The following is a 12,782-nucleotide window of genomic DNA, read 5'->3' on the forward strand; positions in this document are numbered from 1 at the left end:
AACTGTTACAAATTTAAATAAATAAATAAATTATACAGTACTTCATAAATTTAATAAGAAATATATATAAAAAAGAATTTAAAAAATACGGACATTACAAGTGATATTCTCTTTTCCTTTTCCAGTTTTGCCAAACAATTTACTCGTATGTATTATTTAATATGCATAATCGCAATATGTTATTAGATCCGGTTGCATTATATGGGCTAATATTTTTTAGTCATTCAAGAGAGTTGTACATCTTATTAAATAAGAAAATTAAAATCATACGTAATAGAGCAAGAGATTACTTGACTAATATATTTATAAATACTAGGATCCCACTCACGGATTGTCCCGCGGTAACTTGCGTTCCCCATCGTGGTCAATTTTTTTTTTAATTTTATGCTTTTTAGTCAAGTAAACCGAGGCAGGCAGATGCAGCCATTCGCGTCGCACATAAAGTAAAAGCAGTAATGGTAATGTTCGTTGAACCGTCGCGCCGCATACCATTGCAAAAAAACCGAAAATAGTTTTTTGAGTATTTGCAGCCCAAATCTAGTGAATATCTCGTTTAGTACAGACGGAGACGGGGAAAAATTTGCAATCATTTTTCACAATATGTGTACCTTTCTTCAACCCTATCAAGGTCGAATTTTGGAAAATTTAGATTTCGGTTTTTTAGATATTCAATGAAGAATTATCCATTCCAAAACTGAAATTGATATCTACGTTTGTCACCGCGAAATTAAAAAAAAATAGTAAATTTCATTGTTATTTCATTTTACCCCTTTAAATTCGGAATTTAAAATAATCCTTTCTTAAAGGACATTTACCCCGTATGAATAACGACCTTTACCTTTTTTAATATATATTTATTCATCCCTGTCCCGTACGCTATATGGTTACTTGCGTTTCCCAACGCGGTCAGGGGATATTCAGCCGGTCATGGCTCGCTTCACTCGTCCTTCCCGTCTAGCCAGAGAGCTCTGCCCCTTAGATCCCGCTGTGTTCATTAAATTTATGTTTGTGAGAATAATAATGGTAAATGAAAATTAATGTCTCTTGAAGTTATAAAAAAATATTAGTGTATTGAAATTTCTTCAGGACAAAAGTTTGGTCGGTACAGGAACCGAAACTTTGAGTGATCCATGAATGGGGGTTTCAAAATAGTCTGCCTCCATCTTAAAAATATTACATATAACTGGTTACAAATGAATTTCGTCCGATTCTTAGCGTTACCCGACAAAAAGTAAGAGGTGACCATACTTCGTTTCTCATTTTTTTTAAATTCTTATATTTACTTTGTTTTCTAGCAGAATAACCGGAGGCAGGTGCAACCGGTCGTTTTGCACGTACAGTAACAGTGGTGGTTGAGCTGGTTGAGCCTCCGCGCCATACACCGTACACCTCTTAAAAATCCGGAATTAAAAAACCCGAAACATGTTTTCATATATTTATCTGAAAAATATTTGCAAGCCCTAGTCTAGTGAATACCTCGTTTAATATAGACGGAAATGGGAAAAATTTGCAATTATTATTTAAATGTAATTTACTTTTTTTCACCCTTTTCAAGGTTGAATTTCGAAAATCTAGAAATTGGGTTTTAAATATTCACATGAAGATCATATACACAAAAATCAAATTTACATCTTCATTGTTATCAAGAAATTAAAAAATAGTAAATTTCACTGTTACTCCATTTCACTCCTTTAAACTCTGAATTTAAAAAAATCCTTTCTTAGTTAGCACTTACATCATAAAAAGAACGTGTATGCAAATTTTCATCAATTTATTTTCGGCATTTTTTGTTGAGCGTTGATGACACAATCCGTCAGGACATGTTGCTTTATAAGTACATATTTATACATAGATTTTGGGGTATTTAAAATCTGTTACTTATTAACTATTTTGTTATTTATCTGTAGAAATATTAATAATTTTTGATTTTCTGCCTCTCACAATTTTAGAACGAGGATGATTGGAGGAAGTAATGTTCAAATTCCAAGATATCTTGAAATTTAGAGCGCCATGGTTATTATTAAAAAACAGTGTTATATTTCATTTCTGTAATTCTGTGAACGTTTATAAAAATATTCTTAAATCGTTTACTGAATAACGAAGTCATTTAAATAGGTAATGAATTCTATGATAAATAGGTTTATATGTAACTAATTATGCTGAGGTTTCTTTATACGTTGTTTTGTTTTTATAAAACTGATTAATATTTTTAGTTAGAAATTAAGATACATTATCTTGTGACGTAATTAATTTAAAGTATTTCTATATAATTTTTACTTAGTTTATAATCGATTTATATTTTAAACTGTTTTTTTCTTTGAACAGGATATGAACCATTCTTATAAAAGATGTCAGTGTACTGGACTTAATTCCCGTAAACCGACACAGGTCTTCGACGATTGGTTTTTGAGCAACCAGAAAAGATTTTTCCTAGTAGAAAAATCTTTTTCTCCATAAGTATTTTTAATTTTATTATATTGATTAATTAATAATTATTAACATACGATTATAAAAAAGTTTTACAATAAATACTAATTCAATAATAACAATAAAAAAAATATGAAAAAGTCAGAAGTTATTAGTGAAATAAAGTTTTATCTATTTTTAAAAATGTGTGTGTATATAATTTAATAGGCGTAGAAGGAATTCATGTGGTGTCTACATCAGGTTTTTTTTATCTTGGTGTGTGTGTGTGTGTGTGTGTGTGTGTGTGTGTGTGTGTGTGTGTGTGTGTGTGTGTGTGTGTGTGTGTGTGCGCGCGTGTGTGCGTGTGTGTGTGTGTGTGTGTGTGTGTGAGTATATATTATATACATTATATATTTATGTGTGTATATATTATTGTTTTACTAAATATCTTTGAAATCATTGATTCCATCTTATTATAAAATAAATAAGAATTCTTAGTATACGGTTGATTTTTCAATCGGTAAAAACCACTTTAATCAAACGTTTATGTTTATGTTTATAGTTCATGTAATTTAGTTCTTCATTATTAAGAAAAGAATCTAAGTAATGATTTGTTTAACAATCTAGCTTAGTTTAAGTCAGCCCTTTTTTCTCACAGTCTTGAAGTAATCGATATTAGTTTTAAAACCGAGTTATACAAATACGGATTTCGTACAGCCTAGAACAAAAATAAAAAAATAAAAACTATAATTTAACTCTATAGATTAATGTGAACAAGAGTTTAAAGTTGTTTTAGAAATGTTTATTGGAGACCGTTTGCCGCTCAGGCTCCAGATGACATGTAGTCGGAATCACGAAGGGTACAACGTAGAAGGAGAACGTACTACTCTTACAATGATCACGAGGGGTCTACCGCATTGTTTGCCGTTCTACCGGGACAAGGGCTCTAAATCGCAAACGAGACAAAAGCAAACATGTTATATAGAGCGAGTGAAGACAAAAGAAGCGCCCCTGGCGGCATTATTGTATCGGTCTGGAATGCAAAGTGGGAACATAAAAGGTTACACAACTGAACGCCAACGGCATAGATCCAATTATCCGAACAGGAAACGATCTGACTCCCGGAGTCTCCCGTAATTATATCCTGTAGGAGAGAGAAGATATGCTGTCCCAGAAATGTCCAAGTCGTCCTTCCTAATGATTTCCTTTCGATACAGCCAGCTCTTTTTTCAACGTATTGTTTAACAAACAAATAATTCATGCTACAACCCGTAATAATGATATTTCTTATTCTGAAATATAGAATTAAAATAACTCCATTTATAAAACCGTGTCAAAGAAACGTAGCACAATTCATTCCATTGTATACGATGATAAAAAACATAATTTTCTTACAAATATAACAACTTTTATGACTTGGGGGATTTTTAAAAATATTGTTCTTAAAAGAATTAAAATAAGAATTGAGTGCTGCAAGATTTTTTTTCCACAACTTTTACGTTTTATAATTATATACTACCTACTTCATAAAATATGAATTGAAAGTGTATACTAAATACAATATTTATTATGGTAATAAAATATTTTAAGTTCCAGTTACAATTATGATGTATGACAAATAAACAAATAATTAAATTAAAAAATAATTAAATAAATACTTAAACGGACTATACATTGATTTTAATGGATCACATCTGGGATTGATAGGTACAATACGCTTCCACAGAAAACAAAAAGTCTTCTAATATTTTCCTGGAAGGATCAAGGAAATACCATTAAAAAAAAGTTGATCAGAGAAGCATTACAATGTACAAAATTTAAAAAAAAAAATTTTTTGTGAGCCCATAGTAAATAGAAAAATGACAAAAAGAAATAAAAATAATAAATAAGTAAAATTAGTCAAAATAAAAAATAAGTACGAACGCATTTTTTACTGATTTATTTTTTAAATAATCTAATAATATGATATATCCATAAATTGAAGAAAATTTTGATAGACTAAGATTAATTATAAAGATAAAGCACAATAAGAAGACTCTTCTAAATTTAATTCCTTCAAAAATCAAATTCATTACATTAAATTCAGTAGAATAATAAATCGATTACTTGAAAAATTTCAACTAAACGACGTGTTTAAAAAATATTTTTAATCTGCTTTCATATAGTCTAAATTTAGCTATGGAAAAAGATGGGAAAATTCGGCTGAATTTTGTATAAAACTTCTTTTTATACTGATTTAAATGATTTTTAAGGGTTATTTACTTAAATTTAATTGTAAAAACTAAAAAAAAAACTTTGATTCAATGAAAAATATCATTAGTCTTTATGAAAACTTATTACTGATTTTTTTTTTTTTTGTTATAAAAAAGCCAACAACAACGTTGGAATACTTTCCTAGAATTTATTATTTATTCTTATATAGTGGAAAAATAGTGATACATGAAAATAAAAAAATCGGGTGGGGCTGTTTAACGTGAATCGTTACAGAACTTGGGTGAAGTTCCCCCAGCAACAGACCGACCAACTTATCTGTAGAGTTAAATGGGAAAACCACCATCGTATTTTTTTTTGTTGAGAAAAACTGAAAATCTGCAGTGTTAAATTTTAGTTCCTTCATTTAGCCAACTGTACAGATAAATTGGTCGGTCTATATGTGAGCGAGTCAGTTTTAGTGTATCGGATTGAAATAAAAACGAGACATTGACTGTGTACTAAATTTAATTTTAACATAAAACACACACTAAATAATATATGATATTTATTTAGACTAAAATTCGACAAATTTGTTCAACACTGGTCTGCGATATAAGTAATAGACATAAGGCATAATAAGCAGCGGTAGAGGTGCTCGCGCCGTCGGCGTCGTTCACAGAGCCCGCCGTGCCAGATTTGCGTCGCTTTCGAAACAGTCTCGTTCGTTCGGCACCAACTACTGGGGTACCTGTGCGTGGCCCATAACCTCCCCTTACCAACGATATGCGTAATTTATATTTCCGGCTGACTTTATCGTGGGCTGAGGCTGACATATTGAATTTTTATACTTTTTTATTTTAATTTTTTACATATAAATATTGTCCAAAATACACTTAAATCGAACTATCTCGACAAACTCTAGATCAAACACACGAATCACCGCGCTATCACGTCAAAGTCATCAGCTAAATTGACTGGAAATGAGCGAGAGCGCCAGTATTGGCCGATCTGCGCTGTGCCCCTTCCCCGCCAACCCGTTCACCAGTGACGCAAACTCAAACAGATTTGAATCCGCATTTACGTTTCTGAGACTTAATAGTTAGGGAGTTAATGAGGCAGAACGATATAAACCAATTCATTACGCTATAAATGTCTGTTCTGGTACCCGTATATTTTAGGATTATTTTAAAGACGTTTCAAAATTTAAAGGATTCAAAAAATTTATATTTTTAAACTTTGATATGTTTTCGCACCCCTTAAGTAATTTTTTTGGGCCACTTGCATTACTAGTATGCCTAGGAAGACTTAAAAAAAAAATTAGAATAAGTAAATCATGAAAATAAAATATTTTTTTCTTAGAATGTCACAAAAAGATTTTTTTTTAAATTATAAAAAAATAAATCAAACACGTTTTAATTGATATGAGTTGGGATAGTTAATTTTATGATTAATTCATACAATTAATTAATCAATTTAATTTAAAATTAATCATATCACAATTATTCCCACTTAACGGAAAAAAAGTGATAAAATTTACATTTTAACTAAAGCAATACCTGAAAAAATTTGGTAAATGAAAGCATTATTTACATAATCGGTACCAATAAAATTATAATGTTAAAAAAATTAAAGTTATAAAATTGTTTACAACAGTCTGGAATAACACGTAAAACAACAGTGTAAAGTTATTATACTTTATAACACATAAAATGTAGGTGTTATATACTACGTCGGTTTAATATACATACAGTATATACATAAAATTCATACATATAACACATGCATACATATGCATATAAGATAACAGGAGAGATAGCGATATTACAGGCTAACATCTACAATCTATAACACGATGTGCAGAATGAAGACCGGCAGAGCGAGTTTGTTCTCTTTCTTTCTTGCACTCGAACGCTTCATATTTATTACATTATTCTCTCTTTCGCTTCCTCATTTCGACCTGAGGTCAAAATATGAATAAGTCATCTTATGTATACCTTGTCTACATACCGGTATATTTTGCTCGCTTATATTCTATTGTCTCTCTTCGACATTCATATTTGCAGAGAATACCTCGTACAAGAAAGAAAACACAAGACTGCTTAATTTGTAACTAGCTAACTTAAAATCTTTTTTTGCTTTTTTTTATATACAAACCCTTTAATATTTCTTCTGTTATTTTCCACAATTTCTTTCAATCATTGCTAAATTTTCATTATTAATAAGTTCATCTTATTTTCTTTCCTCCACTTATTAAAGTAAAAAATTTGAACTCCTATTTTACAAATTTTTTTTTTCTTCTCAATAACAATTATAATTACAATCGGCTCCCCTGCGGAGCCATAAGTAAGCTTCCCGACAAAAGCACGTGATAAGAAGGTCCTTCAGGAACCCCCAAAATAAATAAAACAGAATAAAGAGTTATAAGCAACTAAAGTCAAATATGAAATTTCAAGCTCATTCATAAATCACAAACCATTAATTTCAGCACCATATAGTCCACAAAACAAACATTAACAACAAATAGAAAAGAAAGAGAAGTAACAAGAGATTAGATACGACACCACTAAACTTGATGGTGTTAGATTCCAAACCGTTACGCAGACCCTAAGTCGAGTACATGGGCTCGTTTCAACCGTCGGACGTCTCTGCAGTTATCGAGTAGATTAATTGCAAAGTAGGTTACATGATTGATTCTCAAGCCTCAGAACGTATTTTACACTTGACTGCCGTGCAATCTCACGAACCAAAGGGAGCTCCAGATAATCCTGAATCTCATCATTCCGCGTGAACCACGGAGCTTCGGCAACTACCCTCGCTACTTTGTTCTGAAATCGTTGTATAATTTCCACATTACTAGTACTAGCCGTTCACCACAATTCTACACCGTACGTCCAGATTGGGCGCAGGATAGCCTTATAAATTAAGATCTTGTTGGATAACGTGAGGCCTTAGTTTCTCCGTAGCAGCCAATGATTTCTCTGTACCTTGTGTTTAGCTGTTTCCTTTTCATCCTCACGTGACATTTCCAGGTTAAACGCCGATCCAGGTGAAGTCTCAGATACCGTACAGTCTCCGTTTGCAGGATCAAAACACCATCGATGTACATACCGGGACAGTCACCTCTCCGCATGGCAAATGTGACGTGCCTCGACTTACCTTGATTAACCTTAATCCTCCACTTTTTCTGCCACACGCACACACGATCCTGCGCCATTTGTAGGTTCTGCGAGGCTAAGTCTTCTTTAACGGCCAGGATAGCAGTGTCATCAGCGAACGTGGCGATGACACTGTAAAAAAATTAATTTTAAAAAAATAAAAAATAATTTTCAACTGACCGGAAGAATACAAAATGTAAACTTTTTTTTGACTCAATTATATATTTAAAATTTTTTTTGGAATTGTTGAAAAACAGAAAAAGAATAAATAACATGTTGGAAATTGATTAAACTTTTTATAAAAATACTAATTTATATTATATATTTTTATTTTTCTCATATTTTTTAGATTCTGAATTTGTTTTATTTTATTCGATTTCAATGTAAACTTAATTTAACATTCTGATTCTACATATATTTTTAACTTAATTTTTCAATTAAAATTTTTATGTTGTTTTATATGTATCTTGCTACAAAAAACCTGAATTGTTATTTAGTTAAATACTGTATTTTTAATTAGTTCTTTTATTTATTACTCATCCTATCATAATGATATGAACTTGCGGCTAGCGCTCAAGTTTCTTTTGCTACCTGCGTCAAGAATAAATATGTTGAAAAAATTGTATACGTAATTTTCAATTGACAATAAATAAATATTATATCATTTCGATATGTATTATTAAAAGTACTGTCGATTTCAATGACGAAATAGTAGCATCTTAGACTGGACAACCGGTAGTTCTCGGGTTCGAATATTGCTTAGGCATGACATTTTTTATACTCTCCAAAATTTCTACTCCCTATTTCACGCAAGCGTCGAGTTTATGTGGTGATATAGTGAAGTAATCATCGACTAAAAAACAAAAGATTTTTTCAGACAACTGTAAAGCCCTTGTGTTACAATTCAATTTTTTTTAATAATATTTATATTTATTCCTTTTTTTGTAGTTTTTTTGCGTTATATACAAGATTTGGCTGATATGGTCAATGTATATTATTAAAGTTTTTGCGAGTTAATTCAAAAAACATTTACTTTTTAAGTAGATTTCATAAGAAAGCTACCTCCTAATGTAATGGGTACCATGATTCGACTTCCGGAAAATTTCGACATATCTTTGTGTTTCACATCCCCCAGACCCCAAAACCACCGTCAGCTCAAAAGTATATATATATATTTATCAGATTAAAGGCATTCATTGGTATAAAGATATATATATATATATATATATATATATATATAATCTGATAAATATATAGATATATATATAAAGAATAAATATATATATATATATATATATATATATATATATATATATATATATGTCGCCGGAAGGAATTTTTTTAATTCTTTTATATTTGTTTGTAATTGATTGAGTTTGCCGCCAGTCTTCCCAATGTTAATCTTAGACCGATCACAGTAATTCACATACACCTGGGGTTGATTTGATTCTTAAATTGACTTATATTGTTGTATATTTTTTGCCGTTTTGAAAAGAAAACAACAGTAAAAATCTTATCTGAAAGTTTTGGTAATTTTGAATAAATACTACTTGATATATACAAAACCACTGTACCTATACATTAATGTTATTACATACGTTCTGTCAGTAGATATGAAACTACATATTTTTATTGTAATTGTTTCAGCCCTCCAATAGTATGTCCGCTGAAAGTATTGTTTACCTTTTGTCACTGACATATGATAATTATTAATAAATCAATATATTTAAATTAAAAAAAGAGAAGTTAAAAAAAAGTCAGATTCGAACCGATGTGCCTTTCCCTTGTAAGATCAATTATTTCATTAATTAAAATTTTATTTGGTTATAAATCTGGAACCAATGAAAATAAATACCACTTATGATATATCGTTGAAAACCTCTCAATGAGGGCTTATTACTGCAGTTAAGAAAAAGTCCAAAATCCAAATTGTTTTTTGGACACTTGGTTCAGTCGATTGCAATCAAATTAAAAGGTGGATAACTAGATGTCAGAAAAATCCTAAATCCAAAATTTCAACATCCTACGGATAATCGTTTTTGAGTTATGCGAGTTACATACGTATGTACAGACGTCACGCTGAAATTAGTTAAAATGGATCAGGTATGGTGAAAATGGATATTTCCGTTGAAATCTGAAAACCAAAATTTTTCGCGATCACTATACTTTCTTTACTTCGTACAAGGAAGTAAAAGTATAAATATATAAAAAATATATGTAGTTTAATAGGCTTATAAGGAAATCATGTGGTGTTCACATCAGATTTTTTTAAATGGAGTGTAAATCTCGGTTTCAGACAACTTGAAAAATATTTAGATGTAAAATAAGGACTACTTTTTCTTTAATTCGAATATTCCTGATGGACTGTTAATATTATTTATTTGTTGAGATCAAGGAAGGCGATCGTACGATTATTCTAAACGGATAGAGAAATTATAATGTACTACATCTGCGACTATACTTTCACTAATTTTCAAAACACAAAAACAAATATGTGAATGGATGAAGTAACATATGGTGAATATCAGCTCAGCTTTTATTGTAAAAAAAAAAATTCTTGGTAATACGGGTAATTAATTATAACTGCTTGTTTTTTTCCTTTTATTATTTAATGTAAATTATCGAACAGCGGATTTGGGTCAAGTTACTTCTGAATACAAATTATAATTATAAAAAGGTCACCGTAAAAAGAAATCTAATTTTTTTATAAACGTTTATTTTCTGCAATAAATTTTCTTTATTTTTATTCAAATTTGTTGGGTAGAAATTATGACATACGATTTTTATAACCCTTACATTGTAATTAATTTTGTTTTATTAACTACGAAAACATTCGTATTCAACAACTAATACGAGCATATGCCAACGAAAGTTTAAAAATTCTTCTAAGAATTTTTTTTTATTTTGGCTGAATTATTAGCCAATATAAAAAATATGAATAAAGCTTAACATAGCCATATACCTCCAAGACAACTGTTATGTATTACTTCAGAGTATGAGATGAATAACAATTTTTGTAGCGTGTGAAAATCCCATGTTTGTCCAGGATTCAAATCCGGGACCTCCGGATGAAAGTCAGAGACGCTACACCTCGCGCCACGAAGGCAGACAACATAGCCAAAATTTGGAAGTAATTTTATTAATCTAAATGTGTTTCACGAAAATTTGAGCGATTTCTCTATTTTTGGTTTGTTTGTTTTTTGAACAGTTGCAATAATTGTATTATTGCAGTTACAAGGATTAATTTTTGAAATGTAGTAATGAAATTTTTGTACAATGAAAAGGGTTTTTTTAATCCCGTTTCTTTTCTCATTTAACTTAGAACATAAAAACAAGTAAATTTTTAGTTTTAGTTCAATATTTCCATAGCTTGAATATTTTGAGATATTTTTGATTAAAGTATAAATAATATGAGGTGTACTTAATTTTTAGTTCAGTTACCTATAATATTTGTTTTTTTCTAAAATCATTTGAAAAGTTTTTTTAAATTATCTAAATTAAATCTGCAAAAAAAAAAATCACGTTGAAAATATTTTGAAAAAGTAAAATAAAAAAACTCTTTTATATTTAAAAAAATTTATATTTTTTTAATAAAAATAAAATAAATTTTGTTTTTCAAAACAAAATTACATGTTTATCAAATAAATAACACAAATTTTAGTGTTACAGTACAGAAACAAAAGCCAAGTTTATCTACACGTCTTAATCTTTCTCGCCACTCTACTTTTAGCAGTTTTGATGAAAATTTGTAAGTGATTTTCTTACTTGAGTTAAAAAATTTTATATATATTAAAAGAAAAAAAACAATACTATATGTTCTAAGAATTTGTTGTTTTTTGTTTTTAGGTGAATTAGTTAAGTTACTTAAGTTTAAAATCTAAAAATAGTGAAAAAAGAAAAAAAATGGTAAGGGTAAGGTACAGTACTATCTAATACAATATTTAATTTTATCTTGTTTAACATTTATGAAAATTGTACCATTCTAGCGGTAACCACTGAAAATTACAAGCAGAATAAAAATTTACAAAGTCTGTTATTAATCTTTTGCACCAATTAAAGCTCTATTAAAGACAAAGAAACGTTTCAACATCCCACATTAAGTTTTTTTTTTAAATTTTACAAAATAAATTCCTCTGACAGAACATACACAAAAGGTATTACATAAAATGTCATGGCTAAATTTAACCGCTGCTGACAAACAAATAGTATACGCCACTGATGGCGTCTTCCCAACCGTTTTTTTGACCTTTTTTTTTTTGTTATAAGTATTTCTGAAGATATTTATACACAAGAAATGTTTACTTCATAAGATTATAAAATTTATTCTGTTAATAGTTAATTAACAAAAAAATGTTCAAAACTATAGATTAATATAGAAAAAGTTAAAATAAAAAACTTGATTATCACACTTAATATTTAATATTAATATTTTTAGGGGTAATAAATGTATTGCCCGTCAAGCCCTTTCGTTGATAAGGCTTTAAAAATGTTCCCACCCAGTTCATTCCTCAGTTAGAATTTAGAAAAGCTATTAGAAATTTTATTTTTAAGGATACAGGAACTCCTTTTTAAATTCTGCAAAGGTTGAAATTCTCTTCATCATGATAAAATGTTATTAAATTTAAAATTAATGTAAGGAAATATGTAAAGAAGTTAAAACAATCAATACTGGGAAGAAAATAATTTAATTTTAAATGTGGGATATCCCTTAATTGAAACGTTTTAAAAATTTTCAATAATAATATTAAAGAATTAAAAACTATGCTTTTAAAAGCTTTGTAGAACTAAAAAATCTGATGTGGACAACACATAACTTCCTTGTACGCATATTAAATTATATATACACATTTTTCTAAAATGGAAAGTACATAAAAATTTATTTCATTAATAACGTCTGATACTTTTTTTATTTTATATTTTTATTGTTATTATTTAATAATAATTTATCATAATTTTTTTTTAGAATCAGAGGTTAAAAGTTATAAATAAATCAATATATTTAAATTTTTTTAAAAATTAAAAAGAAGA

This window comes from Lycorma delicatula, chromosome 8 (assembly GCF_047948215.1).
Source record: "Lycorma delicatula isolate Av1 chromosome 8, ASM4794821v1, whole genome shotgun sequence".
Lineage (NCBI taxonomy): Eukaryota > Metazoa > Arthropoda > Insecta > Hemiptera > Fulgoridae > Lycorma > Lycorma delicatula.